The 14,352-nt window shown below is 36.4% G+C and overlaps 2 long non-coding RNA genes across 5 annotated transcripts; one reads left to right on the top strand and one right to left on the bottom strand.

Moving 5' to 3' along the window:
• Positions 1–4,055: 4,055 nt before the first annotated feature.
• LOC125422827 (uncharacterized) lies at positions 4,056–7,952 on the top strand. 2 transcript variants are annotated; one of them, XR_009640495.1, is made up of 4 exons: positions 4,056–6,258; positions 6,686–7,075; positions 7,198–7,286; positions 7,393–7,952. It is a non-coding gene; the product is annotated as an uncharacterized LOC125422827 (long non-coding RNA). The 2 variants fall into 2 exon arrangements; XR_009640496.1 differs by lacking the exon at positions 7,198–7,286.
• Positions 7,953–9,352: 1,400 nt separating this feature from the next.
• Positions 9,353–13,650, bottom strand: LOC125421416 (uncharacterized). Of its 3 annotated transcripts, none has more exons than XR_007239759.2 (3): positions 12,499–13,634; positions 11,336–11,398; positions 9,353–9,618 (listed from the first exon to the last, which is right to left on the bottom strand). It is a non-coding gene; the product is annotated as an uncharacterized LOC125421416 (long non-coding RNA). The 3 variants fall into 3 exon arrangements; XR_007239761.2 differs by lacking the exon at positions 9,353–9,618 and adding an exon at positions 9,625–10,456 and having other exon boundaries at positions 12,499–13,635; XR_007239760.2 differs by lacking the exon at positions 11,336–11,398 and having other exon boundaries at positions 12,499–13,650.
• Between the last annotated feature and the right edge of the window lie 702 nt (positions 13,651–14,352).

The raw sequence follows: 14,352 nt of genomic DNA on the forward strand, positions 1-14,352 counted from the left end.
GTGGTATGAATTTCACATAGTTATTTCTATATTTTAGTGAGTATCTATTGGAATTGGAAAAAGAAAGTAGTGATAACCTGTTCCAAAGGCAACAAGAAACGTTTCCAGCATGGTTCCAAAGTCGTGTAAGTATTTTGTATCATTTCAAGTCATATGAGAGTAATTATATCATTTTTTGAAGGCATTGGTAGTTTGCCAAACTCTGGAATTTTGTGATTTAGATGGAAACTTTACGGTTTCAAGGAGCAATAGCAGCAACGGATGATTTTTTGTCACTAGCAAGTATGCTCGATCATTGAGTGCACATTTATCCTGCTTGCATTGTCAATGGAGTACGATTTATTGTTAAATCACGGGATGATCAACTAACAACTCAAAATAGTGGTGTTATGGTATGGGGAGTACATGAAGGGGCTGAGATAGACTTCTATGGCATTTTAGAATCAGTGGTTAAAGTGCATTATAAGTGGGATAAATTTGTATTTGTGTTCAAATGTACATGGTTCGATACAAATCCTAAAAAAAAAAGGGTGCAAAGGAATTTTCACTGAACAAGCATCAATATTTGTCATCAGTGGTATACTAGTGATCCTTACATTTTGGCAAGTCAACCTCAACAGATTTTCTACATCCATGATCCTAAATTAAGGATCCATTGGAAAGTTGTTCAAAAGGCACACCAAAGAAATTTGTGGGATATTCCTGAAAAGTTAGAGGAGCATGATGAAGTTGAAATATCATCACTAGATGCATATCAAGAGGATGAGTCATCAGCTATTGAGTGGATGGTTAATGATGAGTTAAATGACCTGCAGCTGCAACGAGTTGATGTTGAACCAGACGTCGTTGCATATGTTGACATGTTACAGTCTTATGTGATGTTGATTTTATAGATGATGGAAGTGATAATTCAATGAGTGGTGATAATCTTGCATCAGACAGTGAAGATCATGTCTTAATAGAAGAAGACGATAGTGATTGATCACCTGATCTGTGGTGCTGCTGTTGTCTTCATTTGTTCCTTTCTGTTTTTGGTTGTTGTTTCTGTCTTTGTTTCTATATTTGTTTTTGTTTTTGTTTTTTGGATTGTGGGATATTATATGATTGTTAAATCAGTTGTCCAAGTTGTAAAAGCACATTAAATGTCCTGTGTTTGACCGATCAGTATGTTTGTTGCTTCCAACCACAAACTAAGTGGATTTTGCTAATAAAAAAAAAAGTATTTAACAGTTGAGTACATACTTTTACTTTACTTTTATGTGTTATACCTTGCTTCCTTAACATGTATCCCTTATGTGTAAGCAGAACATCATATATTAAATTAGATGCATAAGTTACGGCGTGGTCATTCTCAAGTTGGTGCCCATGAGCATGGCCGTGGCCGTGGATGTGATCGTGGCGAATCAGGGGATATTAATGCAGTTCCTTTGACTCTGATCATTCCGACACCTAGCATACCAGAACCGAGCTCATCAATTCCATCCCCTCCATCTACTCCTCCTGCTTTAGCTGCTCCATTCGCTCCATCTGTTTCATCCGGCACATGTCCTAGTCTTCATAGTAGCACAGGTACACCTAAAATTTAGTATATGTGCATCTTTCATGTTTACTTAGCAAGCATGCAAGTTATCTTTCATGTTTACTTAGCAAGCAAGTAAGTTTATCTTCTATATCATCACCATGTTCTGAATTGAGACTATATACATATATATATAAATGAAAATGTGTCATCTTTTTGCTGCCAAGCTGCCAGTCATGAATAGTCACTACATACAGTTTCATGATATAGAAAACCAAAAAACTTCGAGTCTGTGTTTTTCATTGAACATAACACGCATGTCAAGTGGTTTTGGTATTTTTCATTTGGTATGCTAGCATGCTAACTGAATCTAGAACCAGCAAAAATTGATAACTTTGTTCAACTTTTCCTTAAAAGTGTTGGATGAAGTTTCCCCAATGATGCTTCTCTGATAAATAGACCGAGTGTTTGGCATCTAGCATTGTGGGACCAGTATAACCATTGGTCTTTCTACTTGAATGATAATTACTATGTATTGTAGCAACCAGTAAGTAGATATAGACCAGAAGCTACGGGTTTTATTTTATTTTGCTTCATGTGAATCTACCGGAGTTTGGACGATTAAATTCGTTTTTCTTATTCTTTGATAGAATCTACATAAATGGACTTGAGAGAATTGTAAACTAGCAGAACACAACTAGAATTGTAAGCTTGTTAGAATTGTTCAGAAGCATTATCAATTTTCCAGGATACTGTTCATGCAACAACTTTGTCAAACATAAAATTGATAGTAATTATTTATAGAGTCATATGATTGAAATTAACAGGAAACTTCCATATACGCATTTTTTTTTTAATTTTTTACTTTACTCAAACAAGCTTTGAATTTAATTATACCATTTGGTCTCTGACACCTTGTCAAATTTATATAAAACTAATAACTGTCAGTAAATTCCCAGATCAGACAAACATAGAGAGATAAAGATAGAAATAAGCAGCCAGCTAGCTTAATTGAGCTAGTTTGAGACAATTTCTGCAAGGTTGAGTTCGTAATTAAGAAGTTAGAGAGCCTAGCTAGCTGGTTTCTGCATCTTCTTGAAGCAGAGCCTAATTAATTAGTTGTTTATCTAACAGTGCATGCCATTGCATAAGCCAGGACTTGAGGTGCTCTTTCATGGCCATATTATCGTGAAAAGGAGGCATCTTATAATTATACTTGCAAAATACAACTGATGCACAACTCCCATTGCAATACCCACATAGATAGATGCAAACTAAAATATATATATATATATATATATATATATATATATAGATATATTTTATTCCAAAGCACAAAATAAATAAAGAAATATATAGATATATATATATATACATAGTTATAAGCAGAAAGTATGGCTTTAAAAGTTCTAGAGTTACTAACTTAGACAGGAATGACCAAGCCTTACCATCTCCTCTGCCACCTCTTCCCCCACCACCCCTGCCGCCACCTTAGAAGTTCCAGAGTTACTAACTTAGACAGGAAGGATCAAGCCTTACCGTTTCCTACAGTAGTAGTTCAATATTAGTGACTATAAATACTTGCTTAAACTAGTATTAATAAGTCTATATTATGTACATAAATGCCTTGTTTTTTTGTTGCATATTTTCAACATCCCATTTGCAAAGCAAAAATGTTAGAGGAAGGACTATTGGTAAAGGAACTGCAGCTATGGTTGCAACTATGACGAGGTTAACGGTGGAACTTGATTATGACATTGGGAGACCCACGAACAACGAGATTTCAAGTAAATTAACAAGTGAGTGCAGTTATCTAGTAAGAAATGTAACACCCCGTCCCGAACCATGTTAGAATTTTTGCACGTTGACCGAGGTTGACTGTTGACCGTTGACCAAGGGGTCAAAAGTTGACTTTTTGATCCAATTGGAATTCTAGGTTGACTGAGGTACCGTTACGATGTACACGTTGGCACGAGTTCGTTGACTAGTAGCACGTTGAAAACGGAGCTACGGTTTGAAAAGTTATGAGCAAAACAAGTTGAGGTCCAAACTGTCCAAGGGGTGCCGGAGTTGACTTTTTATTCATGCAAGATTGAGCTTTGGCTCATGCATAGTTGTGAAGTGCTCGTCGATACGAGTCCGTAGACTAGCGGCACGTCCGATTTGGACATGTGGTTTGAAAGTTATGGACCTGCAGAGTTTTTCAAACATCGTATTATTTTAATATTATTTTTAAACGCGTAACGATGTGCCACGTGTGACTTAACGAAGGTGACTATGTGTCACCATGTTGAGAAGCCACATGTCAACCATGTGTAATATCATATTTTTTATATTATTATTTAAAATAATAATATTATTATTTAATTAATTAATTATTTTTATTTTATTTTATTTTTCTTTTCTTTTCCCCCACGTGGGAAAAAAGGGGACCCAGCCCCGTTCTTCTTCTTCTTCTTCTTCTTCTTCCTTCTTCTTCTTTTCTTCTTCCTTTCCTTTCCTTTCTCCCTCTCGGCCTCACCGTGTTTTTAAATTTCGGCCACCCATAGTCCACACGCGTTGGCCAGTGATGAGCGGAGGGAGGAGGCGAGCTCGGCCGCCAATTTTCACGGTCACCGGCGGCCGGACGCGCCCCGATCGGGCCGGAGAAGCCGCCGGCCGGAAAAATTTATCTCTCCTCTTTTCTTGTGTTTTCCGGCCAACCCAGTCCAAATTCAACCTCCTCTCCCCCTATTTTGGGTCCTCTGAGTTCAAAAATGGCCTCCAATCTCAAAAATTCGAAGCGGTTTGCGAGATACGAGGAATTGAAAACCGGCCGAAGCTTTTCGGCCAAATTCCGGCCACCTCCGACGGAGTTGGGGTTGATGGAGACCGGGTTTGTAATCCTCGTCGCTCAAGCTTCGATTCGGTATATTATTCGACTATTTTGGATAACGTTTGTGTTTGACCCCCCGGGTACCGGGTATTATTTATCCGAATAAAATATTAATTTATTTGACTGTGTGTGAATTGTGTTCTAGGAGCACCGGTGAGTCATGGAATTGATCCCATGGTGGATCATGGTTTAATTGTGTGCTCCAGGTGAGTGACCCACCTTTAATAAATATTTTGGGATAATTAATTATATTTAATTGCTGTTAAATTGGTATCTGAAATTATGCTCATGTGGTGGAATTTAAATATAGTAGGAAAAAAAATATTGTTTTATATATAATTACCCATTGGTGCTAAATGGAATTTTGGGGTCATTAAGAAATTCTCGATTCTTATTTTATGGTGATTAAATGGTATTTATTATGCATGAGCAAAGTATATTTCGGTAATAATCGTACGTGGTTTTAAGTATTACTTTTTAGGCATAATTGGTTTGAATATTTAAGAAAATTATTTGTTCAAATTGGTGGTTTAATTTTATAAATTATGCCCGCTGTATTTTAATCGTTGAACCTCGTACTACGAGAAAATTATGGTTTTGTTTGTTATCGATGTTTTCGTACCGGTTTGTTGAATAAAAATATGTGGGATGGTAATTGAGAAATTTTGGTATATTTTCCACGGTAATTTTGGAAAAACGGTACGGTTGGTGTAATAATTATTTTAGACGCACTCATACAGTATTGGTGTTCTGGTGTATGGACACGTGGTTTAGCGCGCAAGAATTATGTGGTTTAACGCGCAAGTATTATTTCTCCCGTAGTTGCCATTGGACCATGGGCAGGCAAGTATGTTATTGGCCACAACCACCCCCCTCCTTGGCCGGGATGATGGTTCAGCAGCGGTATTGTCAGGACGCCGAAGTGCCGTTTGCAAGTTTCTCTCTTTAATCCCCCCCACCAGTCGGTGCTCAGGACGCTGGGTATCGGAGGGCATCATTGGTATATGGTGTGGTGCACAAGTACAAATTTTTCGGATAGAAATTTCAAACCCCAAAGAGTACAAAATTATTTATTATAATTTATTGCAGTTTATTTATATTTGGGGTGTTTATTTATTTATTTGTTGTTTATTAAATTATTTGGTCCCTTGGTTTTCGGGAAGTACGAACAAAGGGTTTTGTGAAAAGGTTTTAAAAGGGGAACTTTTCCAACCGAGAGAATTGTAAGGGTTTTAAGAGAAATTATTATTTCCAAGTAATTATTATTTACCTACGCTATTACCGTGATATTATATTGTATAGTAGATAGGGTCACTCACTGAGATGATTAGCATCTCACACTCTTAAATTCCGTTCCTCTAGGTCCAGGTTGGAGACGTTGATTGTCCGAGACGAGCCCAACGTCTCAATTCGTTGCCGAAGGTTCAAGAAGTATTTCTTCCCTTTTTCCTCTCCATCCTGTATTACTTCTTATCTATCATTGTATAAATTTCACATGTATCTGTATAATGCTCTGTATACTATATTGGACGTGTAGTTGTTCTTATGCACTGGGTTGCTGCTGTTATTATTTGAAGTGCTGAAATTTGTGGAATCAATTTGTAGTATTGTGGGAGGAATAAGGGGATGTTTTTAGAAGTGTGTTTTCAGTGCAGGTAAATTTTGGTTAGTCCTACCTTTAGGAGAGGTGCTGTCGGATTTTCCGTTGGAAGGTTCGGTGGTATTTCCCTGGGATCAGGGCTTGTCTAGGGTTCCAGGGAGAAATTCTGGACGGGTCCTGACAAGAAAGCATGCTCCTCTACACGTTGAAGCATGGATGAAGATCAATGAGAATGAAAGAAAATGAATCAGAGATCTTTTACAGGTTCATAACCATTCTGGATTTTCCTCTATGTTTTCTAACTATTAAGGCTGCTCATCTATGAGGTCCTATGCTAGTGCTGCTAATGCCTATTTCATTAATTATTCTTCTGTATGCATTTTCAAATCTTCTCTTCTTGCATTACTAGCTTGCAAATCTTCTCAAATATACTTCATCTTTATGCCAATATTAAATGCTAACTAATTTATATTGGTTCTGTTGGAAGTGTATGTGTATATATATTATATATATATATACACTAAAATGTCTACATATAGATAAGTGCTAATGGTTCTAAGTGCTATTGGATTTTCCAAGATTGTTGGTGGTTCTAAGTGCTATTAGATTTTCTAAGCATCTAAGGTTGTTGCTGGTGCTAAGTGTTATTGGAAATTTCTAAGCATCTATACTTCTATTATTCTTTTTGCAGTTTAAGTTTGATATTGACCTAGAAGATGAGAGATATGTTAACTATGTCAATACTTTAATGGGCAAAGCATATAGTGATTTTTGTCATAGACTTCATATTCGCTTTTGGAGTTTGAGACTATCGAAGAAGCTAAACAATCTACTCCTCCCTTAGGCTTAAAGTAAGTGGATTGGCATCGACTATGTGATTTTTTTGGCACCAATGCAAAATATCTGGTATACGTGATTAATTTTTATTATATTTATGGTTATTACATTATACTTTCAAATTGATTAAAGGTACCATGTGCAACATCGTTCACAAGTAAACAAAAAAAATCATGAAAATGTGCCTTATAGTCATTATGGAGGATCGAAACCCTTTGTATATGATCTTCAGGAAAAATCAAAGGTATATATATACATGTATATTTTTGTCCAAAATTCTCTGTATAACATTTAAAATTGGCAATTTACTTGTTTGTTAATTTTCTATAGATAACATTTTTATGAACAAGCAGAATTTTCTTGCAGGACAAACACTAGGAAGGGTGGACTTTTTTCATAATATGCATTATCATCATAAAAAAGGTTGGATCAATAAGATAGCTCGACAAAGATATGTATGTAAATAGTTTTCTACATTTCTCCTCCCAAACTAAGAAACACCTTGTAATTCTCACTTTTCTAAGTGAATAATACATTCATATGAATTTTTGTTTTTTGTAGGAGGACATGCATCAAAGACGTTCACAACTATGTGAGGAAGGATTTGAATTGGTGGATGAGAATGTGATTGCTGATGAAGTATTGGGAACTAGAGCAGGATATATACCCGGCATGGGATATGGTCCGAAACCAGCCTCATATTCTCGTAAAAGACAACCATCACCAGGTACAATTGCTTTGCATGAGTGATTGTCAAGTTTGAAAGATGAATATGACTCATACAGGCAACAAAGTGAAGAACGGATGACAATTTTAAAAGAAAAATATGACTCATATAGGCAACAAAATGAAGAACGAATGTCAAAATATGAAGAAGATATGAGCCAAATAAAGAGTTTATACGACAAATTATGGTACAACACTCTTGCTCTGGTGATGGTACATCTGTTTGTTTTCCTCCACCCCCTCCACCCCCTCCATCAGCTGCTTGTTGATAAAGATGAATATTTTCATTTTATTGTGGTAGCTTTTGGATTTTTATTCACTTTTGGATTTTATTGTGGTAGCTTTTGTTCACTTACTTTTGTACAATATGAAAATTTGTATCATATTTGTGTTGATAAAACATATTCAGGTTAATAAAAACTTTCGTCCATCATATTTTGCAAAAAAATTTTATAAAAATTGGAAATTCTTTTGCCGAAAAACTCACTTTCATCGGCAAATGATTGAATATTTACCAATAGAAAAAGTTTTGCCGCTAAAATATTTTATCGACAATGGTATATTTGTCCAAAAAAACCATTGTCGAAGACCAGTTTCCTCACTAAATAGCTATTTGGCGACAAATATAAATTTCGTCGGCAATGACACATTTTCTGACAACTATAACTTCATCTTTAATGGAGCCTATGCCAACAAATTATAGTGTCGTCGCTAGAGAACTCGTTGCCGACAAACAATCAATTCGTCGCTAAAGGTGCCTTGCCGGACAACATCTTGTCATCGCTAATAGTTTTAAAAATTGTCAGCATTGTATTGTCAAGTGCTTCTTTTTTTGTCTGCAAAACCCTTTACCGACAATTCTTGGGTCGATGGAAATATTATTTGGTGAGAAAGTTTAGTATTCGTCGATAAAGTGATTCACCAAGAAACGTAAGATATTCATCGATTAATACAATCCTCGAGGACACATACGCAACGACAGTGCCAACAAATGTAGTTTCCTCGGTAAATCCTTTACCGATGAATTTTTCAGCTTCGCCGACAATTTGCATTCCTCGGTAATTGATAATTTTCTTGTAGTGTTAGCTTCATGAAGGGAACAACGCATGACTAGTACTTACTCCACAAATGGCAAAATTCTTACAACTATGTGATAGATTTTTCTTTTTCTACTTCGAAAAGAAATATTTTACAAAAGGAACTTCCAGAGATACACATATCAACTTGGATAGCTTGATCCAACCAATCGGTACCAATTTCCATCCTAAGATTCAAAATAGCTCAATTTCACAACATCTTGAGCCAAAACACGAGCTACATTATTTGACTCTCGATGCTCAAAAGAGCAAGAAAGATTCCCATGCAAAATCAACCATACCTTAATGTCTTCAACAAGAAAGCAATCAAAACCCATATAACAATATGTAGATGTGATAGCTTGAATGGTAGCTTTTAAATCACTTATGAATTCAGCATCACAAAAACCACATTGAACAATAAATTTCGGAGCCTTTCGTAGAGCCAATAATTCTAGAATAAGTGCAATGCATTTCAAAAAAGAAATAGTTGCTGTTGCCATCAACTGACCATGCTCATTTTGTATCACTGTTCCGACACCAGCATTATTGCAACTTTTCAAGATACCTCCATCCACATTAATCTTCAATTTACCAGGTTTTGGAGGAATCAAATTCCACTTTGTTGCCGATTCTCACAAGCTAGATAAGAAATAGCTTCATAAATAATATTCAGTAGTAATAGGCTTTTTAAATAGTTGTTTGCATGTATCCCAATGTTTCCATGGCAAGATGTATATATATATATATATATATGTTATACTGGGACCCAAGGGAACACTATGAAACTTTAGCAACTATTCCATAGACTTATATATGGATATTCCGAGAGAATATTCTCTAAAGCAAAACATTTACATTGGCCACTTATACAAGACTTTATATTACATAACACACCTACACAAGACTTAATATTTGACACGTGAGTGATACAAGACAAGGTCTCTATAGAGCTTTATCCTTATCATCCCCCCGCAAGTGAAACCTGGTGACATGCAATGGTGAGCTCAGATCAAAGTTTAGTAAAACAAAAAAGAGATAAAGTTTTTGTGAAGATGAAAAGTTGCATATGCAATTAACACATGATGAAAAGCTGGTCCGATGTGAAGACCAAATTGAGATATCCTTTTCAAGTGTCTGAGAACATGCTTGCATCTACTAACGAGGAAGATGAGGCTCTTTCAAAAATTGACTTAGTTGATTGACTATAAAAGCTATCTATGGCCAAGTAAAAGTAAGTTATTGAAGGGCCCCAATGGTGCTTCTAAAGAGAGAAGGATTTGAGAAAAGTTCCCCAAATGTTGTAGACAAACAGCTGCTAGTACATGTCGGAGTATCAGAAAGTTTACAATCACACATGTTAGTTCTATTTAGCAGATCAAGAATGTATTTTGACTGAGACAAAATAAGGCCATCAATGCAAAGTCTTTCAAGGCAAAAAGGGAGCCTTGAAAGGGAGCCTTGAAAGAGAGTTCACTCACTAATTAGCTGTTGAATAAAGGTGGTATCATTCCTAGTTACCAAAATATCATCCACATAGGCAAGAAAACGGATCAACCGTGGACAAAAATTATACATAAACAGAGATGCATCAGATTTGGCATTGGTGAAGCCTATGGCAACTAAAGTGGATCAAAGTCTATCAAACCATGCTCGCGGTGCTTGCTTAAAACCATAGATGGCCTTATGTAATCAACGAACATGGGTGGGTTTGGAGGGATCAATGAAGCCTTCAAGCTGAGACATGAACACAGTATCATGAAGAAAACCATTTAAGAAGGCATTGTTCACGTCTAGCCATTGGATAGATCATCATTTGGTCACTGCAATAGAGTGAATGGTTTAGATTGTAGTTGGTTTAACAATCGGGCTAAAGGTTTCCAGATAGTCCATACTCAGATGTTGGTGCAAACCTTTAGCCACCAAGCAAGCTTTAAGACAAAACACCGAACCATCAGAATTATTCTTGGTATTGAAAACCCATTTATTACCCATAATACTGTACCGATAGTCAAAGGGAACTAATGTCCAAGTATGGTAAAATTGTAAAGCTTGGAACTTAGATTGCATAGCTTGTTTCCTTGTAAGAAACATTTAAAGGCTTCAGAGACAGTATAGGATTCATGAGCAAAGGAAGTTTGATTGGAGAGAAAGAGTCTTGGTTTAAGTGACCCCATTTTTTATCAGGTGAGCATAGGGTGCAAAGGCAAAGAAGATTGAGAGGGAAAAGTCAAGTAAATAGCAAAAGGTATAGAATTATGAGAGACTGTATGAGAAAGTGAAGGTTTGATAAGGGTATAAATGCATGTGTGATAGTAGAGGGGGACATAATCAATGGAGAAATATGCCCATGAGAAAGAATAGGTGTAGGATTATCAAGTTGCTTAGTCTGAAAGGCTAGGTTGTGGGAAAGAGGTCAATGAGGCTCACAGGCAATAGTGGGAGCAGAATTTGTATTTGGTGGTGCTATCATTTTGAGTGGACTATTGTGTAAAGGAATCACAGGTTGAGACTGAGTGAGGAAAGCTTAGTAAATAGTTATCTATTAAGGGATTCGTTCCAGAGGTGCTTAGTGTAACACCCGCAGTGGTAGGTGAGACAACTATAGACCCATCAAACAAAAATATATCAGAGTGTGAGTGGAGAAAAAGAACTTTAAAAGTAGATTTAAAAGGAAAGGAAGTTTCATTAAATTAACATACCGGGAGATGTAGACTGGTCCACTAGAAAGTAAGCCATGATAACCTTGTGTTCTATGCTATAGCCTATAAAGACACATTGAGATGAATGAAAATCAATTTATGTGAGTTACAGGGTCTAAGGCAGAGGAAGCATTCACGCCCAAAAAATCTTTAAAAAGGAATAGACAAGGTCTCTTTCACATAAGCATTTAAAAGGGGAAACATTGCTAATAACGGAGGTTAGAAGTTGATTTATGAGGAACACTGCTGATGAAAATGCTTTCACCAAAATATAAAAGGCATAGTAGCTTGAGCAAGAAGAGTTAGACCAATCTCTATTATATGGCAATGTTTTTTCTCACCTCTACCATTTTGTTGGTTTCCATGAGGACAGGGATGTCCGAAAAGAATGCCATTTTGTTGAAGAAAAAGAACTATTGTTTTATGCTCACCTTCTCAGCAAGTTTGAATACATTTTATGTTTCTTTCTAGTTGATTTCAAACCATCTATTTGAATTTTATAAACACAGAGCAAACCTCATATTTGTTTTTTTAAAGGATAAACCCACATAAAACGAGAAAAATCATCAATGAAATGACATAATATTGAAAACCCTCAGTTGAATTTTTTGGAGACGATCCCCAAATATTAGAATGAATAAGTTCGAAGGGGCTTTATTTTTGGTATCAGAAAGTTTAAAAGGAAGTCAATGCATTTTGCCATACTGGTAGGATTAACAAAATGAAACTTGTTCATTTTCATTTAAATTGTGTTTATAATGCTGTAGACAAAACTTTCCTTGATTGATGGGCCAAACATTAGTGCCAAACATCTGGATTAACATTTCCAAACACATAGCACTACTCATTAAGAGTTTAGGGAAAACATTAAAAGCAGACAACAAAAACATAGTAGGTGTAGTAGTGGGTGACTTTGCAGATTCAGGGGCCAGCAATTAATAGCGCCTGTTACTAAGCTTCCCTCTTAAAAGTACTCTTCCTAACAATCTTGTCTTTCTCAACACAAAAATTGGAATGAAATTCAATAACAACATTGTTATCAGTCGTTAGCTGAGAAACACTAAACAAATTCTTGGTAATATTTGGGATATGAACTTTTCGTAATGAAATGGGCTTAAGTTCAAAAGGCAGGGAAGAGATACATTGGTGTTTGATATACAAACCTTTACCATTACCAGTGGTCAGTCTCTCATGGCCACGATAGGAGCTGTGTTGTTCAAGATTGGCTAGATTCATGCCATGTGATGAGTGGCGCCACTGTCAACAAACTAGGAAGTAACTGCTACAATTTCAGGAGTAGCGTAAGTGGTCATTTGGTTTACTCCAGGACCATGAATGGAATGATCAAAATAGAGATAACATGAAGTGACAATGTGTCTTGGCTTTCAGCATATTTGACATATAGGTCCAGTATTCCTTCTAGCGTCACCCCTTCTACAACCATGACCCCTTTGTGGTGCACCTCCATGAGTTCCACCTCTACCATTGAAAGAGTGGTTGCCTCTTTCTAAATAATTGTTGTTGTTGTTGTTTCCGCTATTTTGACCATTGCTGTGCACAATCAAATTTGCAGCAGCAAAGTTAACAGGAGCCACAACTGAGTTGAGCTATTCTAACCTTGTCACATGGTTAAGAAGTAAAGCTTGCACCGTTTGGGTCATATTCAAACCCAAAACCTATTAGTATATAAAGAATAAGGTCTTGTTCATCAAATAGGTCCCTAGCAGTTGCTAGAGTATTTTCAGCATTCTTAATGCGCACTATGTAGTCATTGGTGCTAGATAACCCCTTCTTTATGAATTGCAGTTGTATTTTAAATATGAGGATGTGAGCTCTAGATTGAGAAGTGCAAAGGAGCTCAAGAGCTCGCCAAGGATAAAAAGTGGCAGTATAATTGAGAACTTGACTCAGGACAAATGCATCCATATTGGTTAAGCTAGACCAAATGTGTGAAATCTGAGTTGACGGTGTAACTGAAGTAGAGCCACTATTATTAGTTTAACCATTAGTGAGGGAAACATACTCCGAAGGGCACAACTTAACGCCATTGATGAAGACTTCTAACTTATTTTAACGAAGATTTAGCAGCACCTGTTCCACAAGAAGAAGTTCTTTTGATCAAGTTTTATAGAAAGATTGTAGCTAAAAATATTAGGAAAAAGGTGTAGCAGATGGGGAACAAATGCTTGGGTGGTCGAAGGAACACAAGGTGAATCCCCAGGAGCAATTGAAAGAGACATAATAGATGTTTATCTTTTCAAGCTCGGATACCAAGATAATATTCAATAGCAATAGGCTTTTTGAATAGTGATGGTGTGGAAACCCAAGGTAAATCCCGAAACTTTAGTAACTATTCCAGACTCATCTATGGATATTCCAAGGGAATATTCTCTAAAACGAAACATTTACATTGGACATTCACCAAAAAAAAAAAAAAAAAAAGACATTTACATTGGACACCTACACGAGACTTCATATTACATAAGACACCTATGCTAGACTTAATGTTTGACACGTGAGCGATACAAAATAGGTCTCCAAAGGGCTTTTATCCTTATCATCCCTCCACAAGTAAAACCCAATGATCTGCAACGGTGAGCTTGGATCGAAGTTGAGTAAAACAAATAAGAGATAAAGGCTTTGTGAAAATATCTGCAAGTTGATAAGCTACACAAGCTAATTGGGCAGCATAAACCTTTAAAATGCGACTAGACAAATTAATTGGGTTTCAAAAGCAAACGCCACTATTGTTTGGCTAGTAAAGCACGATTAAAATCCCCAAGTGATCCAAACACTCATACCACCCATAGCTTTAGGCTGAAACAATGTTTCCCAATTTTTCCAATAAATACCTCTGTTATCACCTACATGTCCCCACCAAAACTGTTTAAAATATCAACCTCCTTAGCCTCATTTTGGAAGTCTAAAACATCCTATAGTATAACCAAGAATCGACTAAACAATAGATTTTATTAGAATTTCCTTGTGTGCTTTCAACAAAAGCTTTTCCCTATACC

The sequence above is a fragment of the Ziziphus jujuba genome, chromosome 8, assembly GCF_031755915.1.
Source record: "Ziziphus jujuba cultivar Dongzao chromosome 8, ASM3175591v1".
NCBI lineage: Eukaryota > Viridiplantae > Streptophyta > Magnoliopsida > Rosales > Rhamnaceae > Ziziphus > Ziziphus jujuba.